This window comes from Rhinoderma darwinii, chromosome 10 (genome assembly GCF_050947455.1).
Source record: "Rhinoderma darwinii isolate aRhiDar2 chromosome 10, aRhiDar2.hap1, whole genome shotgun sequence".
NCBI classification, from domain to species: Eukaryota; Metazoa; Chordata; class Amphibia; order Anura; family Rhinodermatidae; genus Rhinoderma; species Rhinoderma darwinii.
The window spans coordinates 11,961,355-11,973,670 of record NC_134696.1 but is presented as its reverse complement, the minus strand read 5'-3'; the positions used below and the strand labels follow the sequence as shown (position 1 = coordinate 11,973,670).

The window sequence follows — 12,316 nt, the reverse complement described above, 5'->3', positions numbered from 1 at the left end:
AAGTGATTTTTGGTTCTGTCTGTTGCAGTGAGGTGTTGGCTATATTACACAGCGAATATGGAGTATGGAGTATGGAGCGAGCTCAGCCCGTGATCCCGCTCCATACTTCCCCTTAACGACTGCCACGTACATGTATGTGGCATCTTGTTAAGGAGTTAGGGTATGTTCACACGCAGTGGTTTCAGACGTAATTCGGGAGTTTTAAGCCTCGAATTACGCATTAAAAAACACCCCTAATACGCCTACAAACATCTGCCCATTGCTTTCAATGGGAATTACGATGTTCTGTTCCCACAAGCCTTTATTTTACGCGTCGCTCTCAAAATACGGCGCGTAAAATGACGGCTCGTCAAAAGAAGTGCAGGTAATTTCTTGGGACGTTTGTGGAGGCGTTTTTCATTGACTCCATGGAAAAACAGCTCCAAAAACGTCCGTAAAGAACGCCGCGAAGAACGCGAGTTGTTAAAAAAAAGTCTGAAAATCAGGAGTTATTTTCGCCTGAAAACCGCTCCGTATTTTCAGACGTTTTTGAGTTTGCGTGTGAACATAGCCTTAAATGTCATTTTGTTGATAATTGTTTCAGAGTTTTTATGTTCATCCTGTTTTGATCATTTTGTTCTGTTCCAGACGTCACAGCGGCGGTTCTAGGAGGATCTTGTCTCTACCGTTCGTGAAATCACCCGGAAACAACTGGAACATGCCCATCGCGCCTGCAATGTTCTGGCACCCAGGGTGACCTGTTTATCTTGCAATGTGTTTATCCAACCAGCGGACAACGTCCTCAAATTTATTGTTAATAATAAAAGCTGTGGCCGACCCCCACTTTACCCCACATCTTGGTCTGGGTCTCAGTTATTTCATATAAATGTTAGAGGTTGTGTTATGTGGGGGTGATGCCATCATTGGTCAGTCTTGTTTTACCAAATGTAATCCCCTGTGATACAATGCCATCACCCAAAACAACATGGAAAAATGAATGGAGGGGGGTAAATACTTTTTATTAGCACAGTATAACAGATGACCTTACATTGACCTCTGTGAAAAAAGACGCTAAAATGTCACTACATCAATGACTTGTGTTCTGGGGTCTGCGAAGCCCATAGCAGATATAAGTTCATAGCAGATACTAAACCATGGCAGCTCCAGAGCAGAACTGACCTTACTGTGACATCATGATGACATCACGGAGCTATGATGTCACAGAGATATGATGAGGGGTTATAAATATTTCCCTGACAGCTGCGCAGTCTTACTTTCTGTGAATTGAGTGCGATTTGCTGATTCATTGGCGACTTCTCACTATTATGGAGATCAATGGATTGGTATTCTTCTCCATCCTCTTGGCCTTTTGGTGTGTGGCCTGGCTCTCTGGTAGCTACACCCTGACTGTTATCAACAATCATGCCCCCCCCCCCATAAGGTATAAGGTAATTACTTAAATAAGGAGGAAATATCTAATTAACAAAATGGCTTCCATTACCCAGAGGGGCCGCAAGAGGACAGAGAAACGCATATCCTCAGTCCTATAGATTATTATCTGACTGCTGATAATTAAGATGAAACAATTCTGAAAATTTTCAGACTTGGCATCAGTCGCACCCTGCCCCCATCTCAGCCTGCAGTAGTAATCAGAATTTTCTAAAAAAATAAATAAAGTTTTGTTAATTTCAATTGATAATAATTGTCCGGATTAGACGATGTAGATAAATGTTCCCGTCCATTATTGAAGGTTTCTTGTTGGGTTTAGCGCTTGGTCCGCGCTTCATAGATGTTATTAGGTGCTTTTACACGTGGTACAGGATTAATTCGGCTCATTTTCTCTTTTTCAGCTCTGGGTCTGACGTTTCTACATTATAAGTACATCATGCTCCATGCTGAAGCCTTTGGGGATCGTCAGGCCTTGGTTCAAAATATCCTCCTTGCAATTGGATGGTCATCATGCGTTGGGACGGCTGTGATGGCTACATTTTCGGGCAACCCTTTTACCCACCGTAATCTCGTAATACCTCTCCAATCCATGTCGGAAATCCTGAGGCCCAAAGCAGCACCAAGGGGGCGCCGAGGAGCGCGCTCGGATGCCCAATGGACATAAGAATGCCCAACAATCCAAAACCTACCAAAACATAAAACGAGGAAAATGAAAAATAAACCACTAACAAAGTAAGTCAGGCCTCACATAAGATTTATAACAGTTTAGACTTCCAACGACCTAAACGCCTTATCTCTCTCTCGCCCAAACCCAGTGAATCGACCTCTGTAGCCGCACCTATGTGAAAAGAGTGCGTCCCAAAATCACTTGCCGGCAAACCCAGCTTCTCCAGGCAGGACTTGAAAACTGCCATGAACTGAAAACGGGTGAGAGAGAGGCAGTTGGCGTGTATTAAAAATTGCTTTTCAGCGGGCCTCCGGGACTTGAAGTCCCAGATAGCAGCTACCGGCATATATCTCCCCCCAAGCGACTGAGGAAACCAACTCGCTAGTCCTGAAAGCACAGAAAAAGGCCAGAATAAACGCCGTCATAAACAGACACCGCTCATAATCCTCAACACACACCTCCAACAAGATGCCTATCATTTTTGTAAGTAATGCAAAGGACACGACGGGCCGCCGCATGTCACGCGAGACATGTTCCTTTTTCCAACCCTTCAATGCCCGACGAACTACAAATTCTTTTGTGACATCTCAAGCACCCCACAACTTCAACATAAATGCTACCCAGGGCCAGATTAAGGCTATGTTCACAAGTACTGACCAAAAACGTCTGAAAATACGGAGCTGTTTTCAGGCGAAAACAGCTCCTGATTTTCAGACGTTTTTTTTAACAACTCGTGTTTTTCGCTGCGTTTTTTACGGCCGTTTTTCAATGGAGTCAATAAAAAACGCCTCCAAAAACGTCCCAAGAAATGACCTGCACTTCTTTTGACGAGCCTTCATTTTACGCGCCATATTTTGACAGCGACGCGTAAAATAAAGGCTCGTGGGAACAGAACATCGTAATTCCCATTGAAAGCAATGGGCAGATGTTTGTAGGCGTATTAGGGGCGTTTTTCCAGGCGTAATTCGAGGCGTAAAACGACCAAATTACGTCTGAAAATAGGCCATGTGAACATACCCTTAGACTGCCAGCAGTATGGAGCAGTTATTTATGATGGGGGCCCCCACCCAACTAACACAGGGTTCCCCACGGCAATGCTTCTAGGCATTTGAAGCTTAGTACAACCTATTATAAACTGTCCCCCACAAAATAGAAGCCAGAGTGCTTGAGATATTAAAAGTCCACTAAGTTAAACATTAAAAGCAGTGACTTACATTGGATGCCAATCATTCTTCGCTCTGTACCCATAGATGGTGGGTGGCATGCAGTGAGTGTAGGTTCGTCTTTGCTAAGTGGTAAAAAGAAATGCAGATAACATTACACTCAATCCTGGCTGGGCCGGTCGCTCTCAGGAAACATTAGCAGGATTAAACCGGGTGTCTTAAAAAGAACATGCTGTCCTAGAGGTCACCGAGACACCAGTGAGCAAAAGTAAAATATACATTATATATAAAATATGTAGAATAAAAGATGTTTTCTCATTTCATACATTTATGGCATATCCACAGGACAGCACTGCGAGCTACACTGTTTTCGTAACTCTGTAGTCTTATATATTATCTCATACATTTATGGTATATCCACAGGATAGCTCGCTATGCCACTTGTTTAATCCAATAGACTTCTATTGGAGTTATGCAAACAGCTGAAAACAGCCCGCTTGGCTATTTCTGTTCCTCCCGTCCACTTTAGAAGACTTGACAGGTGTGAGGGGACCTCGTTCTCGAGGTGGGTGCAGGTCCCAGAAGTGGTTCCTGCATCTATTAGACATTTATAGCATATCATGGGGATATACCATGAATTTATGAGATTAGATTCAAAAACCCATTTAATTACTGCAATATTTCTTATAAGCAAATAACAGTGAGGTTCTTGGCACACAGTTTAATCAAATTTGATAAAATTGTGTGAGCCCACCTGCCCCGACAAGGCAGCCTCATTCTGATGGGTACAAGAAACGGCATGGGCAGCAGTGCTAACCAGTGCTTGCCTGACTAAAAAAATATATTTTTTTGGAAGAAAAGCGGTACAAACTTTGCTAACAGCAACAGATTCTTGTTAAAAATCCAACATATTAAAATTCTGCTTTAAAACAAGTTTTAACATTAAATAATAACTGCACTTTCATCAAACTTTTGAAATGTCATAGACACCTACCTGAAGTGGGTCTGGGTGCTGAGACCGCCGCCGCTAAAACGAAGGTGCAGAAGTATTCAGCTGAGAGCTTTGTATCTTCAGCTGTGAGCAGCTCTCCCTGTCAGGCTGAGACGGCTTATATGGAACGTCTATGAGAGCCGTCTCCAGCCTGACAACGAGCGCTGCTCACAGCCGAAGGTGCAAGGCGCTCAGCTGAGGACTTCTGCACCTTCGTTTCAGCAACAGTGCGGTCTCATTTACAAAGTGAATGTACTTTAGGCAGCATATTTCTATTTTTAAAGGGGTTGTTCAGGACTCTAAAAAAGTGTTGTTTTTTTAAACAGCATCACGTCGGTCCACAGGCTGCGTCTGGTATTGCAGTTACAGCCCATAGACAGAGCGCTTAGCATATTTCCTTGAGGCTGGTGTCACAGTTTTTTGAGTCAAACACAGAAATGGATCTTAAAAGACGGAAAAGTATAAAGAAAAAGCTGATCTGTCTCTTTTGTATACACTCCTGTGTTTGGCTAAAAAAATTGCTCAAAAACTGCCAGAAAAAAAAAACGTGACATGAGCCTAACACAATCTATAAATCATCCCCTTCCTATCTAGTACAGCGTTATAAATAAGACAATTGACTACTCACCAGTTGTAAACTACACCGAAGGGACAAGTTCAATTCTATGCCCACTGGGCAGCCGGCACCCAGGAGATACAGGTAGAAGGAGCCTGGAATCTACTCCCACCACGTAGAGGGGTCGGGTTCTTCACGTCACCTAAAGAAAAAGTAAATACGTTAATACAGCGACTCCTCAATACATTAGTCAGATCCTAACCTGCCCCACCTCATGATTTACTTACATAGCAGCATCCACTTCCATTGCACCATGCCAATCAAGTATGAGCCCATCCCCCAAAATGACTTTCCAATTGAAAAAAGTGATCTTGACCTACCCCACTCTGTTTAATACTACACAGTCTACACATGGGTTCATCATCTACTCACCAGTTGTAAACTACACCAAAGGGGCAAGTTCAATTTTATGCCTGCTGGTGACGGCGGGGCGGTGCAAGGATCAACTGGGGACGGGGCAATGTCAAATTAGCAATTGCGGCCTGCAACGGGGCCCGTCCGGGAACGACCACCTCTACCATGGCGATGCTTGTGCCGACCGTGCCTGCACCCACCTCCAGATCTGCGTTTCCTCCCTCTTCTCGACAATTCCTTTGCCGAACCTGAAATAGAAGAAAGGAACAAGGCAGAAGAGTGACCAACATCACATTGATCACCCTTGGCACCAAAAACATGCGCCACTTCCCTGCTCGGACCCTTCTGCTGCAGGCCAGAAACCAGAAGATACAGTCAATAAAGGATACGGTTGATCAGGAGTTCGCAGCCCTGGCTGATAACGGTCGTCTTCCTCTTTAGCTCCTGTCCTCTGATAGCGGGCTGCGCCCTCGCTGCAGTGATCCTGCGGCGTCTCCTTTGCCTGGCCCTCCTTCCCCCAACATCTCCCGACACAGTCGCCATCATGATGATATCACTGATCTATGATGTCAGAGAGACGATGAGAGGTTATAAATATTCCCCTGACAGCAGCCCGGTCTTTCTTTCTGTGAATTGACACAAGAGGGCGATTTGCTGATTCATTTGCGACTGTTCATTATCATGGAAATCACTGATTTGGATTTTTCCCCATCTTCTTGGCCTTTTGGTGTGTGGCCTGGCTCTCTGCTAGCTACACACTGACTGTTCTCAACAACCATGCCCCCCCCACTGATGTACATCAGGTAAGATGGAGAGTTACCAGACTCTTATTTTATAGTTTGGGAATGTATAAGGTAATTACTTAAATAAGGGGGAAATATTTAATTAACAAAATGGCTTCCATTATCCAGATGGGCCGCAAAACGACAGAGAAACTCATCCCCCCAGTCCTATAGATTATTATCTGACTGATCATTATTAAGATTAAACAATTCTGACAATTTTTCTATATTATTTAACATTGAGCGTTTTCCTTTTTGTTTTACAGTGAAACGGGAAATTTCTTTCCCGAAAATATCCTGTTTAGAATAGGATTCGTAGGAATGGCCATTGTCTGTAAGTAAATATCACGGAAGTGATTATAATATGTTCCTACTTCTGGGGGATGGTGGGTAATTATAAAAAGTCTTATATCTGATTATATTACTCTGGGGTCAAACCTACATTTATTTTTAAAAAAATCTGATTACTATGTCAATGAGAGATGCAGGCTGGTTGCTAGGGACTCATTGCTGGACAAGACTGTTGTTGTTGTTAGGTAGTGTATCCCTAGCAACCAGACTGTCAGACATGACTCAGACTTGGCATCAGTCACACCGAGTATAGGGGTCCCCGATACAACCAAGGACTGCTTCACGCTTGGTGCCCGAGCCGAGGCGCAAACCCGGGACGACCCAACCAGGTCTTTTTCTGCCTGCCGGGCATTGATACGATGCCGCCTGTGGATCCGTCTATCATCAGAATGGCTCGACGACCTTGGCGGGGAGGGTGATGCAGATAATGATGGCGAGGAAGAAGAGGAAGGTTGTTGCTCAGAAGATGACGAGGGTGATCTCCGCCTCTGAGAACGACCACCTCTGCCATGGCGATGCTTGTGCCGACCGTGCCTGCGCCCACCTCCAGATCTGCGTTTTCTCCCTCTTCTTGATGATTCCTTTGCCGAACCTGAAATAGAAAAAAGGGACAAGGCAGAAGAGTGACCAACATCACATTGATCCCCCTTGGCACCAAAAACATGCGCCACATCCCTGCTCGGACCCTTCTGCTGCAGGCCAGAAACCAGACGGTACAGTCAATAAAGGATACGGTTGATCAGGAGTTCGCAGCCCTGGCTGATACTGGTCGTCTTCCTCTCTAGCTCCTGTCCTCTGATGGGGGGCTGGGCCCTCGCTGCAGGTCTTTCTTTCTGTGCATTGACACAAGAGTGCGATTTGCTGATTCATTGGCAACTTCTCACTATTATGAAAATCAATGGATTGGGGATAAGGAGGAAATATCTAATTAACAAAATGGCTTCCATTACCCAGAGGGGGCCGCAAAAGGACAGAGAAACACATCCCCTCAGTCCTATAAATTATTATCAGACGGCTGATTATTAAGATGAAACAATTCTGAAAATGTTTCCATATTATTTAATATTGAGCGTTTTCCTTTTTGTTTTACAGTGAAATGGGAAATTTATTTCCCGAAAATATCCTGTTTAGAATAGGATTCGTAGGAATGGCGATTGTCTGTAAGTAAATATCACGGAAGTGATTATAATATGCTCTTACTTCTGGGGGATGGCGGGTTATTATAAAAAGTCTTATATCTGATTATATTACTCTGGGGTCAAACCTACATTTATTTTTACAAAAATCTGATTACTATGTAAGTGAGAGGCGCAGGCTGGTTGCTAAGGACACATTGCTGGACAAGACTGTGGTTGTTAGCTTGTGTATTCCTAGCAACCAGACTGTCAGACATGACTTAGACTTGGCATCAGTCGCACCCTGCCCCCATCTCAGCCTGAAGCAGTAATCAGATTTTTCGAAAAAACCCGAAATAAAGAGTTGTTAATTTCAATTGATAATAATTGTCCGGATTATACGATGCAGATAAATGTTCCCGTCCATTATTGACAGTTTATTTCGGGTTTAGTGGTTGGTCCGCGCTTCATAGATGTTATTAGGTTGTTTTACACGTGGTACAGGATTTATTTGGCTCATTTTCTCTTTTTTAGCTCTGGGTCTGACGTTTCTACATTATAAGTTCATCATGCTCCATGCTGAAGCCTTTGGGGATCTTCAGGCCTTGATTCCAAAGATCCTCCTGGCAATTGGATGGTCATCATGCGTTGGGACAACTGTGATGGCTACATTTTCGGGCAACACTTTTACCCACCGTAATCCCCTAATGCCTCTCCAATGCATGTCACAATTCCTGAGGCCCAAAGCAGCACCAAGGGGGCGCCAAGGAGCGCGCTTGTAGGCCCAATGGACATAAGAATGCCCAACAATCCAAAACCTACCAAAACATAAAAGGAGAAAAATTAAAAATAAACCACTAGCAAAGTAAGTCAGGCCTCACATAAGATTTATAACAGTTTAGACTTCCAACGACCTAAACGCCTTATCTCTCTCTCGCCCAAACCCAGTGAATCGGCCTCTGTAGCCGCACCTATGTGAAAAGAGTGTGTCCCAAAATCCCTTGACGGCAAACCCAGCTTCTCCAGGCAAGACTTTAAAACTGCCATGAACTGAAAACGGGTGAGAGAAAGGCCGTTGGCGTGTCACAGGTCACCGGATCAGCAGTGTACGCCGCACTCATTGCAACTGTGCGGCCCATCTCCGCTGCGCAGGCCTAGTGGTAGGCTACATGTCCTCTGGAGCCACCCCACCTCCATCGGAGCACGGTGGGCGGGTAGCGGAAGCGCCATTAGCCGCCCGGCTGACAACCGGCAGCACTACACTCTGCCAGTTTCCCGGGTGAGTATGGAGGAGGCGCGCAGCATAGGGAGGGATGCCGGACACATTAAGAGGGATAGGGGGAACCACCTCCCCCGTAGATGTTGAAGGTGAGACAGGCCGGGCCTGATCTGTGTGCCTCCCCACGCTGACGGGGAGAGCGGGCAGCCCTGGGAAGAAGACTTGGGCTTAACCTAACGGGAGGGCGGTTGATTTGCTGCGGCCTACCTCTGGTATCTCCAGCCGCAGGTCCAGGTCCTGGGGCTGTTACAGCCGCCTCACCGTCTTTTTGTCTTAACAGGTCCTCCAGCCAGGTGGTGACTTCGACTGCCACCCGCCGTGTCACTTGCTGTAAGAGCTCATCAGGCATGCTGGAAAGAAAGGAAAGAGACAGAAGTAAGGAAAGAAAAAAAGGAAAGAAAAAATCTCACCACACGGAGTGCAACTATGAGGTGTTACTTCACGCTGCAGCAGAAGGTAAAGAGCGGCTCTGCCCTCGAACTCTACATAAAACAGCCCATCCAGATGACAACCTAATAAATGAGAGATGCAGGTAAAAACAAATAGGATCTATGTTGGCGCTGCTGCGTAGTGTGGACAAGGTGCAGATCCAGAAGATCAGTTTTGAGTTTTGTAAACTGTTTCATTGCAACGCGTTTCAACGCCGAACTGGCGTTTTCATCAGATGCCTGATAAAAACGCCAGTTCGGCGTTGAAACGCGTTGCAATTAAACAGTTTACAAAACTCAAAACTGATCTTCTGGATCTGCACCTTGTCCACACTACGCAGCAGCGCCAACATAGATCCTATTTGTTTTTACCTGCATCTCTCGTACCAAAGCGGTCACCTCGGTAACCGGCTCGGATCTGGCAGCAGCTATCCCGTGGAACCCTCCGTTGAACTCTCCTAACCTCACGGTGAGCATATATATCTCCTCTATTTCTCACCTCCATCTCCTTTGATCCACACCAAGTGGCGCCGTGGTTTTTTGCTCTTTATCCTAACCTAATAAATGAAAACACTCCGAATGGACAAGAAGTAAACGAAATCCAGATTCAATATCGACTTCGCCAAGAACTCCCGAGTACCTGCACTCAGAACTACTTGCACCGCTACATCAAACGAAGTGTATGACACCGCCGCCTCGTCTTTGGAAATCCCATCATTTACTGAGGCCCCGCGAGGAAAGGATAGATGGTGTACCATCCTAAACTTTCCGCTACCTCTCTTGGGGACTAAGCCAAGAGGGGAGACCCTCAAGTTTAGATATGGAGGCTCCTCAAAGGGGCCAGCCATGCTAAATAACGCAATTTCTTTTGATAACTTCTCCCTAAAAACGTCGATGTTATCTCTAGCTGATTTGAGGTTGTCCGCCTACATCAATACCGACGACGCTTCAAAAGGAATGAAGAAATCCGCACTAAAACCATTAGCGAGAGCCTCTGCCTCCTGTGGTACCGATCAAACTATGGCCCCATCTCGCGGACGCTCACTGGCGTTCTCTGCCATGTCGGAGGGGGCCCCTTTTACCGGGTTGTTTGCCCCTGCAGATGGAGCATTCATGATGAAACTTGCAGGTTGCAAAGAACCTGCAATGTCCTTCATTATATAGCCAACAGGCTCCTGTAGGGCGTGTGGTCGCTGACCCTGGAACTGCTCTGGAACCCACGGCCCAACTGGGAAAGGGTCTAACCTGCTTCCCACTCTGAGCTAAAATGAATTGCAACCATATATCCGTTGCATTTGAAGCCCAACCAATCTCGGGCGACAAAGGCAAACAGCGTCGAAATTCTTCGTCGTAGCACCGCCAAGTCGTACCTTCGTGCAGTCTGTGGGCACTAAAAATGGTGTTGAAGTACACGAACAGCTCCGCACATATTCCGGATGGCTCTGGAAGACTACGTGCGCCAGGATAGCGAAACCCTGGAGCCAATTATTAAACACTCTAGCAACCTTAACCTTTTTATCAGAACCTTTTTCAAAAGTGCGCTCCTTATCCACCATCACCTGTTCTACCGAGATCAAAGATCAAATATCCACGAACTAATTTTTCTACATTTTTTCCTTGGTCTCAGCAGGTAGATGAGTGCCGAGAGGAGCCACACCATAAAACAGGGAATCCCTAAACGTCAAGCAGGCTAAGTTAGCTTGCCTCACAGACGAGGGCTTAACCTCCCCTGGAGGAACAGAAAGCACAGGTGCACCTTCACTTTTATCCAAACCGGCCACCATAGCCTTTAATAACGACACTAAGTAATTTCCAGACATTAAAGATTTTGAAAGCCATGCGTCCACACATGATGACTCACCGAGGGTAGGGGTCCCCACCACTCCCGAAGCCGCATCCTCACCGTTGGCGGCGCCGGAACCAAGGACGGCTCCCCGCTTGGTCACCGAGCCGAGGCGCAAACCCGGGACGACCCGAGGAAGAAGAGGAAGGTTGTCGCTCAGCAGATTACGAGGGCGATCTCCGCCTCCGAGAACGTCCACCTCTGCCATGGTGATGATTGCGCCGGCCGTGCCTGCAATCATGAGGTTTATAATGTGGATATGTGTTTCTTTTCTTAGAGTTTATCTATAACAATTACCTGAAAAAGCTTCACCATCTCCAAGAGGGAGAAGAACCAGAACTCTGGAGTATAAAGAGGACCATCGTGGACGGTGACGTGAGACGGTTTCATCTGACCACACACTCGAAACCACAAATACACAAGATCCAGCCCTAATCTTCCATGTCGGACCTAACAAAAATAAAAATAAAGGTGAGGTCAATGTGTTGTATGTCCTAAATCACATGTATATAGATGGCAGGTAGAGAATATCCAATATCCAATCCAAACACTATTAAAAGGGGATCCCCACATAAATGCTAGGAAATAACCAGTCCACTACCCACTCTCTGCCTCCTTAGACCTTGCCCAGACAATGGTGACTACTACCACTGGGTTTTGCTGTTATGTTCACTACTGTCTCCATTATCATCTAAAAATGTTTTAGAAATATTAGAAGAATTGTACATATAGTTACAAGTTTACTTTCTCCGTCTTCCAGTTTTATACAATGAGGTGGAATGGCGTGCCACAGCCAAGCAGATATCACATCCCAAACTGTAGAAGATCTAGAGATGGCGACCAAGTGTTAAGACATCCACCACCTCCAACCTTTCTCCCAAATATCATCTTACATAAGGGAGAAAGCACTACAAGAACCGTTTATAAACAGCAAGAAGAGGAGGGTTGTCGCTTAGAAGATGACGAGGGCGATCTCCGCCTCTGAGAACGACCAACCCTGCCATGGCGATGTTTGCGCCGACCGTGCCTGCTCCCACCTCCAGATCTACGTTTCCTCCCTCTTCTCGACGACTCCTTTGCCGAACCTGAAACAGAAAAGATGTACAAGGCAGAAGAGTGACCAACATCACATCGATCCCCCTTGGAACCAAACACATGAGCCACATCCCTGCTCGGACTCCTCTGTTGCATTCCAGAACTGGACGGTACACTCAATAAAGGATACGGTTGTTAATGAATCTGCAGCCCTGGCTGATTCCGGTCTTCTTCCTCTCCATATCTTGTCCTCTGATAGGGGCT

The 12,316-nt window shown here is 45.9% G+C and overlaps 2 long non-coding RNA genes across 2 annotated transcripts; both read right to left on the bottom strand.

Annotated features, from left to right (window-relative positions):
* Positions 1 to 1,054: 1,054 nt before the first annotated feature.
* LOC142662434 (uncharacterized) lies at positions 1,055 to 6,403 on the bottom strand. Its single transcript, XR_012850950.1, has 4 exons — positions 5,238 to 6,403; positions 4,878 to 5,007; positions 3,310 to 3,383; positions 1,055 to 2,113 (listed from the first exon to the last, which is right to left on the bottom strand). It is a non-coding gene; the product is annotated as an uncharacterized LOC142662434 (long non-coding RNA).
* A 442-nt stretch (positions 6,404 to 6,845) lies between these two features.
* On the bottom strand, positions 6,846 to 11,328 carry LOC142662432 (uncharacterized). The gene is made up of 3 exons (XR_012850949.1): positions 11,036 to 11,328; positions 8,954 to 9,096; positions 6,846 to 8,285 (listed from the first exon to the last, which is right to left on the bottom strand). It is a non-coding gene; the product is annotated as an uncharacterized LOC142662432 (long non-coding RNA).
* Positions 11,329 to 12,316: the final 988 nt, after the last annotated feature.